This window comes from Eptesicus fuscus, chromosome 3 (assembly GCF_027574615.1).
Source record: "Eptesicus fuscus isolate TK198812 chromosome 3, DD_ASM_mEF_20220401, whole genome shotgun sequence".
Lineage (NCBI taxonomy): Eukaryota > Metazoa > Chordata > Mammalia > Chiroptera > Vespertilionidae > Eptesicus > Eptesicus fuscus.
Window position 1 is genome coordinate 95,995,759 of NC_072475.1, and position 20,594 is coordinate 96,016,352.

Genomic DNA, 20,594 nt, shown 5'->3' on the forward strand with positions numbered 1-20,594 from the left:
GAGAGTTTTATCAAACTTTCAAGGAAGAACTAAAACCTATCCTCCTCAGACTATTCCAAAAAATTCAAGAGGAAGGAACACTTCCAGGCTCCTTCTATGAAGCCAGCATCACCCTAATACCAAAACCAGATAAAGACAACTCAATGAAAGAGAATTACAGGCCAATATCCCTCATGAACATTGATGCCAAAATCCTCAACAAAATTCTAGCAAATCGGCTCCAGCAGTACATCAGAAAGATCATACACCATGACCAAGTAGGATTTATCCCAGGAATGCAAGGATGGTACAATATCCGCAAATCAATAAACGTGATACATCACATAAACAAATTGAGAGATAAAAATCACATAGTCATATCAATAGATGCAGAAAAAGCATTTGACAAAATCCAACACCCTTTCTTGATAAAAACTCTCAACAAGGTGGGAATAGAAGGCTCATACCTCAACATAATAAAAGCTATTTATGATAAACCCACAGCAAACATCATACTCAATGGGCAAAAACTAAAACCATTTCCCCTAAGAACAGGAACAAGACAGGGATGCCCACTCTCACCACTCCTGTTTGACATAGTACTGGAAGTATTAGCTATCGCAATTAGGCAAGAAGAAGAAATAAGAGGCATCCAAATTGGAAAAGAAGAAGTGAAGCTGTCCTTATTTGCAGATGACATGATATTGTACATAAAAAACCCAAAAGATTCCATCAAAAAACTAATAGACTTAATAAATGAATTCGGCAATGTAGCGGGATACAAAATTAACGCCAAGAAATCTATGGCTTTTCTATACACCAATAATGAACTTACAGAAAGAGAGACTAAAAAAGCAATCCCATTTACCATCGCACCAAAAAAATTAAGATACCTAGGAATAAACTTAACTAAGGAGGTAAAAGACCTATACGCAGAAAACTACAGGACACTGAAAAAAGAGATAGAGGAAGACGTAAACAGATGGAAGAACATACCATGTTCCTGGATTGGTAGAATCAACATCATTAAAATGTCCATACTACCCAAAGCAATCTACAGATTCAATGCATTCCCCATCAAAATACCAACAGCATATTTCACAGACCTAGAAAGAACTCTCCAAAAATTCATCTGGAATAAAAAAAGACCCCGACTAGCCTCAGCAATCCTCAGAAAGAAGAATAAAGTAGGTGGGATCTCAATACCAGATTTCAAGCTGTATTACAAAGCCACTGTTCTCAAAACAGCCTGGTACTGGCACAAGAACAGACATATTGATCAATGGAACAGAATAGAGAACCCAGATATCGACCCAAACCACTATGCTCAATTAATATTTGACAAAGGAGGCATGAACATACAATGGAGTCAAGACAGTCTCTTCAATAAATGGTGTTGGGAAAACTGGACAGATACATGCAAAAAAATGAAACTAGATCACCAACTTACACCATACACAAAAATAAACTCAAAATGGATACAGGACTTAAACATAAGACGGGAAACCATAAAAATACTAGAGGAATCCACAGGCAACAAAATCTCAGACATATGCCACAAGAACTTCTTCACTGACACTGCCCCTAGGGCAATGGAAGCTAAAGAGAAAATTAACAAATGGGACTACATCAAAATAAAAAGCTTTTTTACAGCAAAAGAAACCATCAACAAAACAACAAGAAAGCCCACTGCATGGGAAAACATATTTGCAAATGCTATCACTGATAAAGGTTTAATCTCCAACATCTACAGGCAGCTTATGCAACTTAATAAGAGGAAGATAAATGATCCAATAAAAAAATGGGCAACAGACCTAAACAGAATATTTTCAAAAGAAGACAGAAGGAAGGCCAAGAGACACATGAAAACATGTTCAAAGTCACTTATTATCCGAGAGATGCAAATCAAAACAACAATGAGGTACCATCTCACACCTGTCAGAATGGCTATCATCAACAAATCAACAAACAACAAGTGTTGGCGAGGATGCGGAGAAAAAGGAACCCTCGTGCACTGCTGGTGGGAATGCAGACTGGTGCAGCCACTGTGGAGAACAGTATGGAGTTTCCTCAAAAAACTGAAAATGGAACTCCCATTTGACCCAGTAATCCCACTCCTGGGAATATATCCGAAGAAACTAGAAACACCAATCAGAAAGGATATATGCACCACTATGTTCATAGCAGCACAATTTACAATAGCTAAGATTTGGAAACAGCCTAGGTGCCCATCAGCAGATGACTGGATCGGAAAACTGTGGTACATCTACACAATGGAATACTATGCTGCCATAAAAAAGAAGGAATTCTCATCATTTGCAGCAACCTGGATGGAATTGGAGAACATTATGCTAAGTGAAATAAGCCAGTCAATGAAAGAAAAATACCACATGATCTCACTCATTTAGGGATAGTAAAGAACATTATAAAGTGGTGAACAAAAAGATAGATACAGAGACAGTAAAGCATCAAACAGACTTTCAAAGTACAGGGGGAAAGTTTGGGAAAGGTGGGGGAGTTATGAAATCAAACGAAGGACTTGTATGCATGCATATAAGCATAAACCATGGACGCAAAACTCCGGGGGGGGAGGGCATGTGTGGGTGTGGGGTGGGGGGGTAATAGTAAGATATGTACACATATAATACCTCAATAAAAATATTAAATAAAAAAAAAATAAAAAAAAAATAAATCCAATTATTATAACCAAAGGCATTTTCTTGGTGACTTTTTTAACAGGGATAATTCACTGGCTTTCAGTGGCTTTAATGTTAAAGTACTATTATTTATTTTATTTTTTACAAAAATGGGAGTGGCCCCCACACTGCTATTTATGCAGCCTGCTGGAGGGCACTTCTACAAGTCTGATCCTTCTAGGAAAAAGACTTGGTGAGTTTAGAAAATTTTATTTCCTATATTTTTCTTTCTGAGTAGAATAAATCAGAGTTCTTTTCATGGCTCTTTCAGATGTCTTATAGTGCCGGGGACTTACAGCCAGAATGCAGCCCAGAGGGCTCCCAGGTGGGGTCGTTAGTGAACACCCACACACAGCCTGTTGTTCACGGATCTCATCTATTCCATAGCAAATATTGACTGGTGTCTAAAGTCGTTTTAGCCAAAATCTGCCAGTCCCAAGGTGTCATATGGTAATTTTCAGACAAAGCATTAAGGAGTCCTTTTGTAAATGGAAGGTTAGCCCCATTTTCTCTAGTTGATGAGCCTTCCCACACCAGAGGAGGAGGATAAGGGTCTTAGGTATTACAGACTCTACTTCAGGAGGAGGGGGTGGTGGTAAATCCTCCTAGCATTCTGCAGGCTTTTGATCCTCAATATTGAAACAGGGGTAAAATAGGACAGGTTTAGGAAATTTTGGAAATTAAGTGGACCATAGAGAAAGCACAGGGCTGCAGAGCAGCAGAGGGCATATTTCCATAGAATAGGGAAGCTGAAAAGCTGTAACAGGTATATTTTCATAGAATGAGGGAGCTGAGAACAGCAAAAGGTCTATATTTACAAAATAAAGAGAAGGAAGCCCTTCATTCAGAGGGAGAAGAAGAAAGCCCAAAGGGAATAGAAAAACAATAAGGAAGGAAGGAGGGAAAACCTCACAAATCCCATGTGAGGTTCAACCTTTGAGCCCAGGAGTTACTCTAGTAACCAGTCTAAGGGAATAGTGACCAATCAGAGGGGATATCAAGGCACCAGGATCTGCAGCCTTTATAAGCCATAGGCAAAAGGAACTCAGTGGGACCCTTTCCCCCTCCCTATGTGGGAGTCCATTCTGTGGGACGCTTTACCTCTCCCCATGTGGGAGTCTGTAGTTATTCTTCAATAAATCTCCACCTTTGCTACACCACTTTCTGTCAGTGGATTCATTCTTTAATTCTGGCAGACAAAGAATCCAGGTTCCAGTCCAAAAATTCCATTTCAATATGAAGTAGACATAGTGCAGGTTGAACAAGAGCCCACATAGTTAAAGATGACAAAGACACTCGTTTTCCCTGAGCCTGATTTATCTTTAAATTTCTACCTACTTGTTCCTAGAGATCAACATCTAATGTTCCAGCATCAGGGAACCAAGGATTATAAATTATAGGCACCATTTGCTTTTAATAACTTTTTAAGTAACAAAGACATCTGTTACCTGGTGGACAGTTGCTGTCCTATTGTGAAACCTTAGCTAAAAAACAATTCCCTCCAACTTGGAAATCCCAAGCGGACTCCAATGACTTACTGCGCAGTTACTTTCATGTCCTTCCTCTTCGTTTTCGAGGGTTCCAGCGCATCTCTTTGCATTCCTTGTGGAGGCTGACCAGCAGCCCCTGAGGAATAGATGAATGGGTTACTCCGACACAGTTTCACTGTGAAAGAGAAGCTAAGGGACAGCCTGGCCGAAGTGACCAGGCAGCCTCGATTGCCTACCTTGTTAGGCTTTTATTGGAATTTTTATCTTTAGATACAATCTGTAGGGTGAGTAATCTTGGGAGGGCACATGTGTTTACATTGTCCTCTAGGCAAGGGCATCCAGGGATTAAGCATAAGGATTCCAGTAAACACCCGGGGGTCTGCATATACACAGACTTGTTTGGAAAGGTCAAGGAATAATTAGGGGCGCAGCCTTCGACACTCCCCTAAGTCAGAATGCCAATAAACAGGGCAGGCGGCCTTCCACACACTTCCCTTTTATCAGAATGTCCTCCTTACAAACTTTCCAACCAAGTCTCATGCTTCCCCACAAATAGCTATTGTCAGGTCTCCCCATCCTGGCTGTAGGTAACATGCCTTCTTTAGGCTTCTTAATAGTGGCTTCCAAGTCAATTTTTCTCTACAATCCAATATGCTGCTTCTTGTAAGTTTCTTTAATTATCCTGCATGGTTTTACTGAAAAAAGCTTTTTTTAATAACATTTCCCTTTTGACAATTGAGCCACTTTCTCAATTCCCTTCTTATGTAGAAATTTGGGTGCCAGAGGTCTTTTATCTTAATCTCATTCTCTTTTATTCCAGGCTGGAGTGCTTTTGCCAATAAAGTTCTCTCAGTAACTTAAAATTTCAAAGCATTTTATTTTAGTAGTGAAGAAGCCACATGATAACTCTTTTATAGACATGCCTCCCTATATATACTTAATTATGGGTATTTTGGTTCATTCGACTCTGGTGAAACCATGCCTTTAATCTTTCCAGGAGTAGTTTTCACCAGACAAGGAATTCTATTAGGATAACCATCGTTCTTTAAGAGGTCTTACTAAAGACAGGATGGGCTGTGATTAGTTTGGTCTACAGCCATTTGGTATATCTTAGTGCTCTTTATATTTCTCTAGGCTATTTTTGATTTGAGAATCTTCCCCTATATAAAAATATTGGTGTTCTGAATTGAATTATGTCCTCCAAAAAGACACGTTGAAGTTTTAGCCTCCAGTACTTCAGAATTTGATCTTATTTGGAAATTGGTCTTACAGAGGAAATTAAATTAAAAAGAGTTAGTCATTAAGGTGGATCCTAATCCAATAAGACTGGAGTCATAAAAAGGAGACATTTGACACAGAGAGAACAGCCTGTGAAGGTTGGAGTTATGCTGTCACAAATCAATAGTAGTTTGGGTTTACCAGAAGCTGGAAGAGGCAAGGAAGGATCCTTTCCCTACAGGTTTCAGAGGGAGCATGACCGCTAACAGTTTGATTTTAGGCTTCCAGCCTCTGTTTGTAAGTCATTTAGTTTGTGGTACTTTGTTATAGCAGCCCTTAAAAACAAATATAATCTGAGATAAGGGAGAATTTTACTTTCTAACCCTGAGGTCTGAGTTCTTTATATTTTCTCTAAATTCTGTTATGTTTTTTCTAGGCTCATCTTTTTCTTTTATTTTGTTTTCTTAGTACCTGATCAAATGCAGTGTTTTGTTTTGTTTTTTTTTTAAAGAAAAACAAAAGGACTCTCACACAATAATGTGATAAATAGTATTCAAAATCCTCAGTCCTAACATTACTGGGGACCTCAAAACTCAATGGAAAAATTTTATAATCCCTTAAAAATTCTCCTTTTTGGTTATTTTAAGTTAACTCTACCGCTATAAACTATGGCTAAGGCCAAACTACTTAAACCTTCTAACACTGCTTGCTAATTTTCAGATGCTATTATACTACTAATTAAGAATATCAGCTCTAGAAAAAATTTCTACCACTTACTAAATATGTGGTCATCTGCTTGTTAGTTTTCTGTGTTTCAGTTTCCTCATCTACAAAGCAAAGATAATCTTCCTCAGGATTATTGTGAGCCTAAATAAGCTTTGACCACATTAGTTTTTCAGTACCTGTGAATATTTATAATTGATTATGAGTGTTAGCCAATGTTAAAATGTGAATAGAAAATGCTAACCATGAAGTTACTTAAAAATTGTACCTAAATGAGTCTATCTTTCCCCACTTCATTCCCATACAGGAAGTTTCACTCTGGTTTCTTTTTTTTATTTAAACCCCTTGAATTTAAACACATTTCTCCTTAACCTTTAAGACCCCTTTTTCTAATTCCTAGAAAGAATTCTCTCTACTTAGCTATTTTCATTTCCTTCTTTCTCTTTTCTACTCAACCCACTTCAGTCTGGCTTCTTCCCAACCTCCCCTCCCAAAGATGCATTACACTGCAATATATTATCTCAAGCTAATTTCCAAATCCAACTCACTTCTTTCTCCTCACCTTTATTTTCCTTGTTACACTTTTGCACTGTTTTACATTTTACTTTTAAAACTCTCTAGGGGCAAAAGAACATCACCAGTTAGAGGGTAAGGGCTGCAATATGTCAGCTAAAGGGAACATGATCCGCATTAAACAATAAGGCGATACAGAGGTCCTTGTTGACAGATTTCCCAGAAAAACAAACAAAAAACATGTGTTCACAGGACAATCAACATCTTGACTTATTTCACTAAGAAGGCACTTTGATAGAATTATAACAGTATCTCTCTTACCAATATATTCTCAAGTCCAATACTAGTGCACAGTATAAAGGTGGTATCCCAGATACATATTCCCTTCAGTGATGGACCTTTTTTCCTTTAAATATTTAGTATTTATTGAATATAGAAAGAGTAGAGCTTTCAAACTAATATAATTAATTTCTCAATTCTCTTTTTGTATTTTAGAGCTCATAATATTATTCTTCTCTATTATAAGTTCTGTCGCACCTTAACTGTAGGCTTTATGTGTTTGTCAGAATAGAATTTTCCCTTTGCTACTCCATTAGCTTCTGTTTTTATTGCCCTCTTTTTCCCTGCAGCTGATCAATACAATGTTAGACTACACAGTCTAGCAGCTTATGTTATTGCTTTCACAACTTGCCACTTAAAGGATGTATGAGGGTACTAGATTGGCCAAACAACATTTTTCTCCTGCTCCTCATCATTGAAAAGCATTTTACTCATTACCATCATGGTCTTTTGTTCCGTGGAAGACAAGGCACCATAATAGAGAGTCAAACATTTATGTCCACACAAAGAACTTGTCTCCATTGATTGAAATCAAATCACTCCAGAATTTAAAGAAAAGGTGGTCTTCTTCATATTTGGACATAAAAAATCAATTCTTTTTCTCCGTGTTTCATGTCACAAAATATAGTCCTTATTTCTATGTAGTTTTAGCCCATATAAAGCAAATAGACAAGTAAAAATATTCTGTTTTGGAGTCAAAATAAATGATGCTAGTTACATCTACCAAGCTAAAGTTAACTAGTTTAGTATTCAGTAAGCGAAATATTATTTCAGTGATCCCTATGATATGTCAATGATAAATTCTGTCATTTTCTCTTATAAATGCTACCTTTCATTCTGTAAGTTTAAACTTTGAATATATGGCACTTTATGATAAAAACGTTCAAAAATAACAAAAACTACCAATGTTCTATTCATTCTTCAAACTAATTCTGCATCAAGAAAGAGGAGAAATTTATTCCAAAAAAAAACTCTCAAGTTCATAAAATTGCACAACTTACGTCTCATTGTTTTCTGGCATGTTTTTAAATTTAATGTACACTGGACGTATTCTTATTCTGTTAGTATATTGAGACACTTCTCAAATTGCATGTATGTAAGAGCATGTATTTTTTTTTTTAAATGAAAACCAGTGCTCATTGAGACAAGGGTGGCTCAAAGGTGAAATTGAAGGTTTTTCTTCCTTAAGTTCTGGCTTTTACTCATTCAAGACAAATAATAAATCTAACAAAAGTATGAGAATTGTGTCAAATAAAAATCTCTAAAATTTTATCATGGAGTTTATGGTTATGTCTATTCTTTATCTGATCTCTAAAGCAACAATTTATATTTATCTTTTTCTTCATATTCCTCCATTTATTAATGTGCCTACCACACTGAGTACCTCCTTTTTCATCCCAATCTCTATACAGAGGGGAGTTCCCTTCATTATATCCTGATTTGTTTCAGCTTCTTGATTTTGAGTAGTCATCTTTTTCTCTTTTCATTCTAATTTTTCCTGAAATACATTCCATAGTATCCTTCATTATAAAAATAGACACAAAATTAACTTTTTTGTGTGTGCTTACATGTCTAAAAATGTTTTCTTCTGTCCTAATAGTTTGCGGTTTGGCTAAGCACAAAATTTTTTGAGTGAATGTATTTCCATAATCCTTTTGAAACCACTGCTGTTGTTTTATATTCAGTGTTACCAACAGGAAATCTGGTGAAAGTGAAATGACAGTCCTTGTAAGTGAACTGCTTTTTTATTTTTCTCCTCTTACTTTTTTTAAATAAGCATATAAGATCCATTTGTCTTTGGAATTCTGATAGTTCCAAAAGGCAATTATAGCTATAGTCTGTTTAATTTATCCTGCTTGCCATTTTGATAGGTAATTTAAATTTGAAATTTTGTATCTAACTTAAGCTAGGGAAAATTTTTCTTAAAATTTCTCCAGTGATTTTTTTCTCTCTCTCCAATCGCTCATATTTAACCACAAACAAATGTACATCTATGTTACTACATCTGGAATTTCACATCAATAATAGCATTTATTTTATAGTTTTCATTTTTTAATTTTTGTACTAAATTTTGGGAGTATTCACAGATTTGAACATCATGCAAAAAAAAAATCCCCTATTCATTTAGTCCATTGTGTTAATTAACCATCTATTGAGAATATTATTTTTATAATAAACTAGAGGCCCAGTGCACGGAATTTGTGCACAGGGGTGTGTGTCCCTCAGCCCAGCCTGCACCCTCTCCAATCTGGGACCCCTCGAGGGATGTCCGACTGCCTGTTTAGGCCCGATCCTGGTAGGATCGGGCCTAAACAGGCAGTGGGACATCCCTCTCACAATCCAGAACTGCTGGCTCCCAACTACTCGCCTGCCTGCCTTCCTGATTGCCCTTAACCATTTCTGCCCGCCAGCCTGATCACCCCCTAACCACTCCACTGCCAGCCTGATTGATGCTTAACTGCTACCTTGCCAGCCTGTTTGCCCCCAACTGCAATCCCCTGCAGCCCTGGGTCCCCCCTGCAGGCCCAGTCGCCCCCTACTTACTTCCCCTGCAGGTTTGATCACCCCCAACTGCCCTCCCTTGCAGGCCTGATCACCCACAACTGCCCTCCTTTGCAGGCCTGGTCCCTCCCAACTGCCCTCCCCTGCTGGCCATCTTATGGTGGCCATCTTGTGTCCACATGGGGGAAGCCATCTTTGACTACATGGGGGCAGCCATCTTGTGTGTTGGAGTGATGGTAAATTTGCATATTACTCTTTTATTAGATAGGATAGAGGCCTGGTGCACAGGTGGAGGCCAGCTGGTTTGCCCTGAAGGGTGTCCCGGATCAGGGTGGGGGTTTCCTTGGGGCATGGGGCGGCCTGGGTGAGGGGCCTGTGGTGGTTTGCAGGCCGGCCATGCCCACCAGCAACCCAAGCTGAGTCCCTGGTATCTGGGATTTATTTATCTTCTGTAATTGAAACTTTGTAGCCTTGAGTGGAGGCCTGGGTCAGCCAGGGTGTGTGGAAAGCTTGGCTTCCTCCATTGCTGGGGAAACCCAAGCCTCCTGCTCGCTCTGTGGCTGCAGCAATCTTTGTTGGGTTAATTTGCATACTCGCTCCTGATTGGCCAGTGGGCGTGGCTTGTGGGTGTGGCAGAGTGAGGGTTAATTTGCATATTACTCTTTTATTAGATAGGATACTTCTCCTAACCATATTAGCTATGATAAATTAATTGTTATAACAAATGAGTACTATATCTCACTGACTAAGGAAAAAACACACATTTTCTTTATTTTTCATATAATTGTGCACTGCAAATCAGTTGAGGGTTCCCTATTTCACAAAGACATTGGCTCTTTCCATTCTGGGGTCCAGCCATTCTTTAGTGTCCTGCAGATTCCACTGGACCTCTGCATCTGTTTGGCAACAAGAGAGAGCATGTGGAGAATCTCAGAATAGGTTTTAAGGGCCCACTAGCAATGTTGGAATCATGGGAGCAGAAATTAAGTTTCTGTTTAGGAAAGCCCCTGTGCTACACTAAGAAATTTGGATTTTGAAGACAATGAGCTTTTGAAGTGTGTTAAGGTTTTTAACATCAGTTGTGTGATTTAGAAATAACACTCTGGCTTCTCTGTAAATTATATATCTCAATTGGGCAAAGTCACCACAAAGAAAATATTGTCAAAAACCGGGTAATAAATCACGGTGTTTTGGACCATTAACCTGAACATGGGTAAGAAGAAAAGGGAGACAACTGAAAAAATGGTATTAAACAAACAACAGGGCCCAGTAATGATTGGGGATTAGTGATTAGAAGTCAAATAATACAGGTAAGTGTCTAATTTTCATAACGGGGTGAAAGTTCATAATTTAATAAGGTATGTGATTTTACAAAAGAAGTACATTAGAAGAAGGATTTGAGTGTTTGAGGGCATAAATGGAGATACTCAGAAGTCTTTGGATTTGTAGTTTTATAGTTCAAGAGAAACATAAGGACAGAAACAGATACTTAGAAGGTATCACTTTATTGATCCAAATTATGATAAAGGAATAAATAGGAGTCAAATATATTTCATTAAACTTATAGCACTTAAAATTATACTTATTAAATGCTTTCTCTTCATAAAATAATATGTGAGATTATAGGAATTGAAAGATCAGATAGAGGCCGAAAACCAGGACTACAGGCTTTATTAGAGGAGAAGGACCTGCCGGGTTGTCTCCCAAGGGGAGAACAGCAGCACATGCAGAGGTGAACACGCCTTTTGAGGGGAGGAATGGGAAGGAATGGGGGCTTAGGGTACTCGGCACATGCTGATTGGTGGCTTAATGTATAGTCCATATAAGGTCCTTGGTTAGGTGCTCAGGTATGTTCAGGCCGCAGGGGCAGGTTATGTCATACTCCACCCACCAGTTGGGGGAAGGGAGGATCTATCAGGAATAATGTTTAAGTGGGAGATTTTAAACATGTTGAAATACTGATGAAAAGCTAGTAAAAAGAAGAAAAATGTTTTTAACTAGTAGATAAACCAGCAGTTATTGGGGTGAAGACAGTTAGAATTCAAATAAACCGGTTGTTATTTGAATCAGAATAGATAGAACTCAAGGCAAAAGTAAAGGAATTTGTCTTGGCAATAAAAAGGGAGGCTGCTTCCCTTTTTGATGAGAGGATAAGTAAGATTTGCATAATGACCAAGAAGATTTTGAGAATTAATGAAGTTCTCCTGGTTGGCATTTCTCTGTAAAGTAAAATGGGGAGTAGTGGGAAAGGTGTTTGACAAGTGTGATATTTTAAAAGAGATACTGTGAGATGGAGGAGAAGAATTCATTAGAGAAGATATACAATGGATTCAGTATTCATTTGTGAAAAGTGTAAAATAGCATTATAAGAACCAGGCTATGGCATAAAGGGGGGGATAGATCTACTCTTATGAGCAAATAAAATTAAAAAAACACACACATAATGATATGTAGCATTTGGGGGAAATTTTAGGAAGAACACGGTTCCAATATAGACAACACTAGGATAGGGAGCTGTAGAATGTGCATCTTATACAGGCATAGACAGGTCAGCATATTCCCTAAATGGCTCACAGATCTAGTTTAGGGATTGGAAGGAGAAAGAAGCTCCTTTGTTATTTGGGTCATAGACCATCTAAATATTAAATGTTCTGATGAAGGCTTTTGATTTTATTCTGTCAGTGCTGATGTTCCAAGAAAACAACAAATTAGTCTTATTAGATTTTGAGGGAAGGAAAAAGGAAGCACATATTTGAAGATGTATTCCAAATGATTTTGGTACTTTCTCTTGTTTCAAAATAAAGATATTTCTTCCTTGAATTTACTCAGGCATCCTCATAAAAATTATTCATAATTCTAATGGGACTGCGGCCACCAGAGAAACAAAGAAAAACAAACAAACAAAAAAAACTGCCACCAATGTATTTCAGAAACTTGGAATAATTTCCACTAACTATATTCTAGTTGTACTGGGTTAAGTAAAGAAAGTGTTGCCATTTCACACATTTCTATCTGTCCTGAGCAGAGCAAATCTACAGTGAGATTTTTCCTTTGCCTTCATATATTGCTATATGAAGAAACCCAGACCTAAACAAGTTTTTACTTAAAGGGTATGGTCTCTTTGAGGTAACTGGATTTCCAACACCCTCTTTTCTTTCTTCTAACAGTATTCTCTTTATAAATACTGTAAACAATAAACTCTGGTTAAGAACCAAACTGGAAATATGAAGGAGCATGTAAAAGTATTTGTACATTTTATATTTGAAAATATAGAATCTACAACTTAAAGTCTGTAGCAAAATTTAAAAAAGAAAAATATTGCAACAGTAAATATTAGGAATATGGGATTTTTGTGTTCTTTATTCATGTAATAGGTATAGAACAAGTCCTACCTGAGTACATAATAGGTGAATTAGATTAAGTCCTCTGGGAATTGGGATGAGAGCTGAGTGTATTCAGCTGTAGGTAATCAAGCCCTGAATGAAAAGTTAACTGAAGTAAGGCCAATATACACAATGTGTCTCCTAGGAAATATCAGGCTTAAATAGCTCTTCTCATATGATACTAAGTAAAATGGGAGTTGTATCATTGTATGGTTCCCCTGAAAATATATCCTAAAAGCAGAAAAAAAGGAATATAATTTCATAATTCAGGACAAAAAACATAACTTTGGAAATATTTTTAACAGAAACCTGAATATATTTTTAGAAAACAAATTGTCATCAATGCATTGCTTCTAAGGGAAATCCATTAGGAAAAATAAGACACATGAAAACATACCAAATCTAAACCAACAGGAAGCAGGGATACATAAGAAACTGAATGATATAAGAATGAATTTCAAGGGGAAAATTCCAGTAGTAGATTGAAATCTATTTTGGAGTAAGAAAAACATTACATGAAATGCAGAGGGAATTTTTTAAAAAAGAGAAGCAAAAATTATGAAAGAGAAACTATAAGAGAAAACTTCCTTAAGAAAATTTTATTTTATATATGTAAATCTATGGCTGATTCTTATATTTTCTGAAATTGAAAAATACTACTTTTAGAAAATATTCAGATAATGAAATACTATATTCAGATAATGAAAGGTCCTAATCCAAAAATAGGTAGTTGCTCACATACTTAATTTTTCTGAACTGACATTACTGGTTTTCAGAAAATGAATTAATATGTTTTTATTTATTGTACTTTATCACCATCAAAAGTTGTACTAATTAAAAAATAGCGAATTTAGCCAGACTGGCATAGCTCAGTGGTTGAGCATCAACCTATGAATGAGGAGGTCATGGTTCAATTCTCAGTCTGGGCACATGCCCCAGTTACCCGGCTCGATCCACAGTCCAAGATGTGCAGGAGGCAGCCAATCAATGATTCTCTCTCATTATTGATGTTTCTCTCTCTCTCCTTCTCCCTTCCTCCCTGAAATCAATCTATCAATCTATTATCTGTCTATCTATCTATCTATCTATCTATCTATCTATCATCTATCTATCTATCTATCTATCTATCATCTATATCTATCTATCTAAATCTATATCTATATCTATATCTACATATAATCTATTTGAAAAATAATAATGAGTTGAGTGATCCCCAATTAAGGGCAACAGAGAAGGGAAGGGGAGCCTGCATAGCATCAGTGGTGGGAATCAGTGGGGATTCAATCCACCTGGGGGTCTCAGACTGCATGAGGGATTTTGTTGTTTCAACACCAGCCTGGAAAGTTTGCTCTGTTCTACATCTAGGTGAGGGGACATGTGGCAATTATCAGGGCCTGTGGAGGGGTCTGATTGGTACACCCAGCAGTGAATCTGAGGAGTCCTTTATTCTCTGGAAGAACTTTGGGCATAGAGCCAGAAAGTGGATGGACAGTTTTGCTTGGGAAAGACGATGAGTCTTGCACAACTCTAGCGCATGGGCTGTGACCCTCCCACACCTGCAGAAGGACTAGGTCTTCCATGACTAGAGGCAAAGGGGAATGGCTCTGGGTTGGAAATCTGCATTCATTTCGCTAGTCCTGATGAGGGAGGAGTTGGACATTTGGCCTGGTCAGAACCTGGGCAGAGGCCCCATTAGCAGGGGATAGATGCATTGAAAAATTGGAGTGCCAAGTGAGCTTGATCTTATTCTATTTTATACTAGAGGCCTGGTACACAAAATTCATGCACTTGACGTGGTCCCTCAGCCTGGCCTGCACCCTCTCACAGTCCAGGAGCCCTTGGGGGATGTCCAACTAATGACTTAGGTTTGTTCCCCTAAGCCAGCAGTCAGATATCCTTAGCACTGCTGTGGAGGAGGGAGAGGCTTTTGCCACTGCCACTGTGCTTGCCAGCCATGAGCCTGGCTCAGGGCTTCTGGCTGAGTGGCACGCCCCCTGAGGGGAGGTCCTGCGTTGAGCGTCTGCCCCCTGGTGGTCAGTGTATGTCATAGTGACCAGTTGTTCTGCCATTTGGTCAATTTGCATATTAGCTTTTTATTATATAAGATATTTTATCCCTTCCAGCTTGTGGGGTGGTGAGAGCTGCCAGGGGGCCAGGCAAAGCTGGTGCATTGTGGCTGTGTGTCCTGGGTGGGCTTGGGACTGGGAAACAGACTGGCATGTCCTAAGCCCTTTTGCTGAGTTATGGGGAGCCAGATCCAAGCTCCCCAGTGAGTTGAGCCAACAGAGCCCTGGGGTGGAGAGGAAGTACCCACCTCCCCTCCTATAAGCTGTAGGTGCTACCCACAAGAGGACTCTGTTTAAACCACCCCACCAGATCCCAGATACCCCCACAGAACCGAGAGAGATCAGCTGTGATCAGAAACATTTAAGGTGGCCCAGGCTCTGGGCTTCAGAGGCTCTGTCCTATGAAATATTTGGGACTCGGCCCTACCACACTTTTGTCAGGTTGACAAGGGCCAGGCATGGAAAGTGATTGACATTAGCTTCTACCAGAGAAACTACTGGTAGGCCTGGAACCAGTGAACCAAGAGGCTAGATCCAGTCATCATCAAAGCAAAATCCAGCAAGTTCCACAAATAGCAGATCCAAAAGATAATCACAGCGGGCACCAAAATCTGTGGAGGTGAACTCCACTTATTTTAATTAATTTATATTTTTAATTTTTTCTTTTTTATTTCTTTAGTTTTTATTTAGTTTTTTTTTTCTTGGTTCTCTTTTTGTTTCATATCTCTTATTTCTCTCTTTTCCTTTTGTTCTCTTTCTCTTATTTTATTTAATTTTTTATTTCCTTATCTTTTATTCATTGTTATTACTTTAAAAATTATTAGTAGTATTTCATTTGTTATTTTTTAATTCTTCTTATTTTTTCTTCTTTTTTTTCTTTCATATTCTCTTTTTCTTGCATCTTTTTTTGTGTGTGTTTCTAATTGTTTTTGTCTCTTGTCTTTCAGTACACTTTTTTTTTTTTAATTCTTCCTATGTGGTTGTTTTTTTTTGTTGTTGTTGGTGGTGGTAGTTTGTTATTTTGACATGCTGTTTTTGGTTTGGTCTAGTTTTATCTTGTTTTGTTGTGTCAGCACTGGTATAACAGTTGGCAATATGTTGTTTGGGTTGAGTCTTACAATCAGCCAGGCAGAAGGATGAGCCCAACCAAGAAAGGGACAGCAGTAATCAAGACCCAAATAAAGCAGGAGGGCCTACATACCCCATACATTCCCAGAGCACCAAGTTCAGGAGATTAAAGAGACTACACCACTGGGTCCCACAAGACATCCATTACATAAGGCCACACCACCAAGACTTGGAGTCATAGCAGTCCAATCCATTACACAGAAACAAAAAGAAAGAAACAGCAAAAATGGGAAAACAATGAAACAGGCCCCAAATGAAAGAGTAGGAGGAATTTTCAGACAAAAGAGCTAAATGAAATGGAGGCAAGAACCTTATCAGAAACAGTAAAAAGTAATGGTTTTAAGAATGCTCAGCATTACAAACCATTACAAACAACCAGTCAGAAATGAGGAATGTTAGCTGAAATAAAGAAAACACTGGAAAGAATAAACAGTAGTTATAGGAAATTGATGATTGAATCAGCAAATCAGAAGACAAGGTAGAAAAATCAATACGAGTAGCAAAAAGAAAAAAATAATTAATTAAACTGCATGAGAATAGTGTAAGGGAACTTTGAGACAGCATGAAATGCAACAAGATCCACAAAATAGGTGTACCAGAGGTAGAAGATAGTGAGCAAGGTATGTATAGAGAACCTATTTGAAAAAATAATGACAGAAAATTTCCCTATCTTGAGAAAGGAAAAAGTCAAACAAGTTCAGGAAGCACAGAGAGTCTGAATCAAGGTGAACCCAAATAGACATGCACCAAGACACATCATAATTAAAATAGCAAAATGTTAAAAAAGAGAGAGAGAGAATCTTAAAGGCAGCAAGAGAGAGACCGTCAGTTATGTACAAAAGAGCTCCCATAAGTCTGTGAGCTGATTTCTCAACAGAGGCACTACATGCCAGAAGGGAATGGCATAAAGTGTTCAAAGCAATGAAAAGAAGGATCTGAAATCAAGACTACTCTATCCAGCAAGGCTATCATTCAAAATCTAAGGTTAAAGAGCAGTTCAAAAAAAGGCCAATGGAGTTTATTATCACCAAACTAGCACTGCAAGAAATGTTAAAGGTACCGCTGTAAGAACACAGAGAGAGGAACATAGGCATAAAGACTGTAAATGGTAATAAAAAGTACCGATCAATAATAACCTTAAATATAAATGGATTAAATGCTCCAATTAAAGACATAGAGTAGCTGAATGGATAAGAAAACATTACCAATATATATGCTGTCTACAAAAGACCCACCACAAAACAAAAGACTCACACAGGATGAAAAGTACTTTTCCAAGCAAATGGAAATTAAAAAAAAAAAAAAAAAGCGTGGGTTGCAATACTTATATCTGACAAAATTATTTTAAAACAAAGGCCATGGAAGAGACAAAGATGGTCACTTCATAATTTTAAAGTGATAGATACAACAATAGTATATATGTACCCAAAATAGGAGCACCTAAATATGTAAGAAAAACTCTTGGTGGACTTTACAGGAGAGATTGTCTTCAATGCAGTCATAGTAGGGCACTTTAATATCCCACTATATTCTCTGGAAAGACTTTCCAGATTAAAAAAAAAAATCAACAAGGAAACTTTGACCTTCAACAACACACTAGATCAGGTGGATTTAATTGATATTTACAGAAGATTTCATCCCAAAGTAGCAGAATATAAATTCTCAAGTGCACATGGAATATTCTCAAAGATACATCACATGTTAAGACACAAAATAAGTTTTAAGAATTTCAAGAATATTTAAAATATATTAAGAATCTTCTCAGACCAAAATGGCAAGAAATTAGAAATCAACTACAGTAAAAACACTCAAAAACATTCAAGTACATGGATGTTACATATCATGTTATTAAATAATGAGTGGGCTACCAATGAGATCAAGGAACAAAAAAAAATTTTTCTTAAAAAAAATGAAAATGAACACACAAAAACCCCAAATCTATGAGACACTGTGAAAGCAGTCCTAAGAGAGAAGTTCACAGCATTACAGGCCTATCTCAAGAAACAAGAAAAATCTCAAATAAATAATCTAACCCTACAACTAAAAGAATTAGAAAAAGAACAAGATGAAAAGCCCAGAGTAAGTAGGAGGGAGAAAATAATAAAGATCAGAGCAGAAATAAATGACATAGAAACTCTAAAAACAATACAAAAGCTTAATAAAGCCAAGAGTGTGTTCCTGAAAAGATAAACAAGATTAATGGGCCTTTAGCAAGACTCATGACAAAACAAAGAAAGAGGACCCAAATAAATATAATCAGAAATAAAAGAGGTAGAGTAGCAATTGATATCACAGAAACAAAGGATTGTAAGAAAAATACTATGAACAACTAAATGCCAACAAATTAGACAACCTGGGTGAAATGGATAAATTTCTACCAGTGTACAACCTTCCAACACTCAATCAGGAAGAATCAGAAGGCCTAAATAGATCAATAACAACTAATTAAATTAAAGCAGTAAGAGAAAAACAAAAACCAAAAAAAAAGACTCCCAGCAAATAAAAATCCTTCACCAGATGGCTTCAAAGGAGAGTTTTAACAAACATTTAAAGAACTAACACCTATCCTCCTCAAATTATTCCAAAAAATTCAAGAGGAGGGAACACTATCAAGCTTTTTTATGAGGGCAACATAATCCAAAACTAGATAAAGACACCACTAAGCAAAAAAATTATAGGACAATATCCCTGATGAACATAGTTACTAAAATCCTCAACAAAATATTAGCAAATTGTATCAAATAATACATTTAAAAATCATAAACCATGACCAAGTGGGATTTATTCTGGAGATGCAAGGCAGGTATAATATTCACAAATCAATAAATGTGATGCACCACATAAAATGAAGGACAAAAATCACATGATCATATCAATAGATGCAGAAAAAACATTCCACAAAATCTAGTACTGATTTATGATTAAAAAAAAAAAAAAACCTCAGAAAAGTGGAAATAGAGGGATTATACCTCAACAAAATAGATGCCATATATGACAAACCTATAGACAACATCATATTCAATGGACAAAAACTAAAAGCATATCCCTTAGGGACAGGGATGTCCACTTTTACCACTCTTATTTAACATAGTATATGGAAGTCCTAGCCACAGTGATCAGACAAGAAGAAGAAATAAAAGACATACAAATTGGAAATGAGGAAATAAAATGTCATTATTCGCAGATGACATAACATTGTACGTAAAAAAAGAAACCTAAAAACTTCAACGACAAACTACTAGATATGATAAATGAGTTTGGCAACATAGCAGGATGAAATTAACATTTATCCAGAAATAAATGGCAGTTTTATAAACCAATAAAGAACTCTCAGAAAGAGAAACTAAAAAGAAAAAAAAAAAGTCTCATTTATTATTAAAACAACAAAAAATGAGGTACCTACGTATAAACTTAACCAAGGAGGTAAAAGTCCAATACTTGGAAAACTATAGGCCATTGAAGAAAGAAACAGAGGAAGATAAAGTGGAAGTAAATATTGTATTCATGGATAGGAAGAATTAACATCACTAAAATGCAATTAATATCACTACCTAAAGCAAGTTATAGATTCAACACAATCCCTGTTAAAATATCAATGGTATATTTCATAGATCTAGAACAAATATTCCAAAAATTTATATGGAACCTAAAATATCCCCTAATAGCCCAAGGAATCTTAAGAAATCAAACTATACTACAAAGCCAATGTAATCAAAACAGCCTGGTATTGGTATAAGAATAAGCATATAAATCAATGGAACAGAACAGAGACCCAGAAATTGACCTCCACCATTATGGTCAGTTACTATTTGACAAAGGAGGCCAGAGCATACAATGGAGTAAAGACAGTCTCTTCAATAAATGATGATGGGAAAATTGGCTAGGTACATACAAAAAATGAAACTAGACCACCAACTTACACAATACACAATAATAAACACAAAAATCGATAAAATCCTTGAATAAAATCACAAAACCATTAAAATCCTGGAAGAAAACATAGGCAGTAAAATCTCACACATTGCACATAGCTGTCTGTTCACCCATACATTGTTGTATTGCAAATCAGCGAGCTGGACAAGACACCTTAATCAGCCAATTAGTTAGGAGTCATCTTTATTGCATGCAGGTTCCAGAGCAGATTACCTCTGTCAAATTCTGAACAAACACAGGAGGGAGTATTTCCTTTTTATATCCTTCTAGTTCTTTGTGTAAGACAGCTTGTAACCTTGAATACATATAGTATCTAACAAACACGTGTCATATTTTATACAGACAACTTGTAACTTTGAGTACATATCATATCTATATAAACACCTGTAACCTTGAATGAACAAACACTTGGCAGAATATGTGAATTAATATCAGTATCAGTGTATCAGTCCCTTTAGATGGCTAGCTTACAAGGTCAGACAATTAAATTTATCTTTTCTATTATTCAAGCTAAAAAATTATATTTTATAGAATAAGAGACTATCTAAAAATAACAGAGTAGTTCAAACAGCAGTTTTAAACTGCAGTTTTCCAAAGGAGGGACCACCGTGCTTCAACATCTCT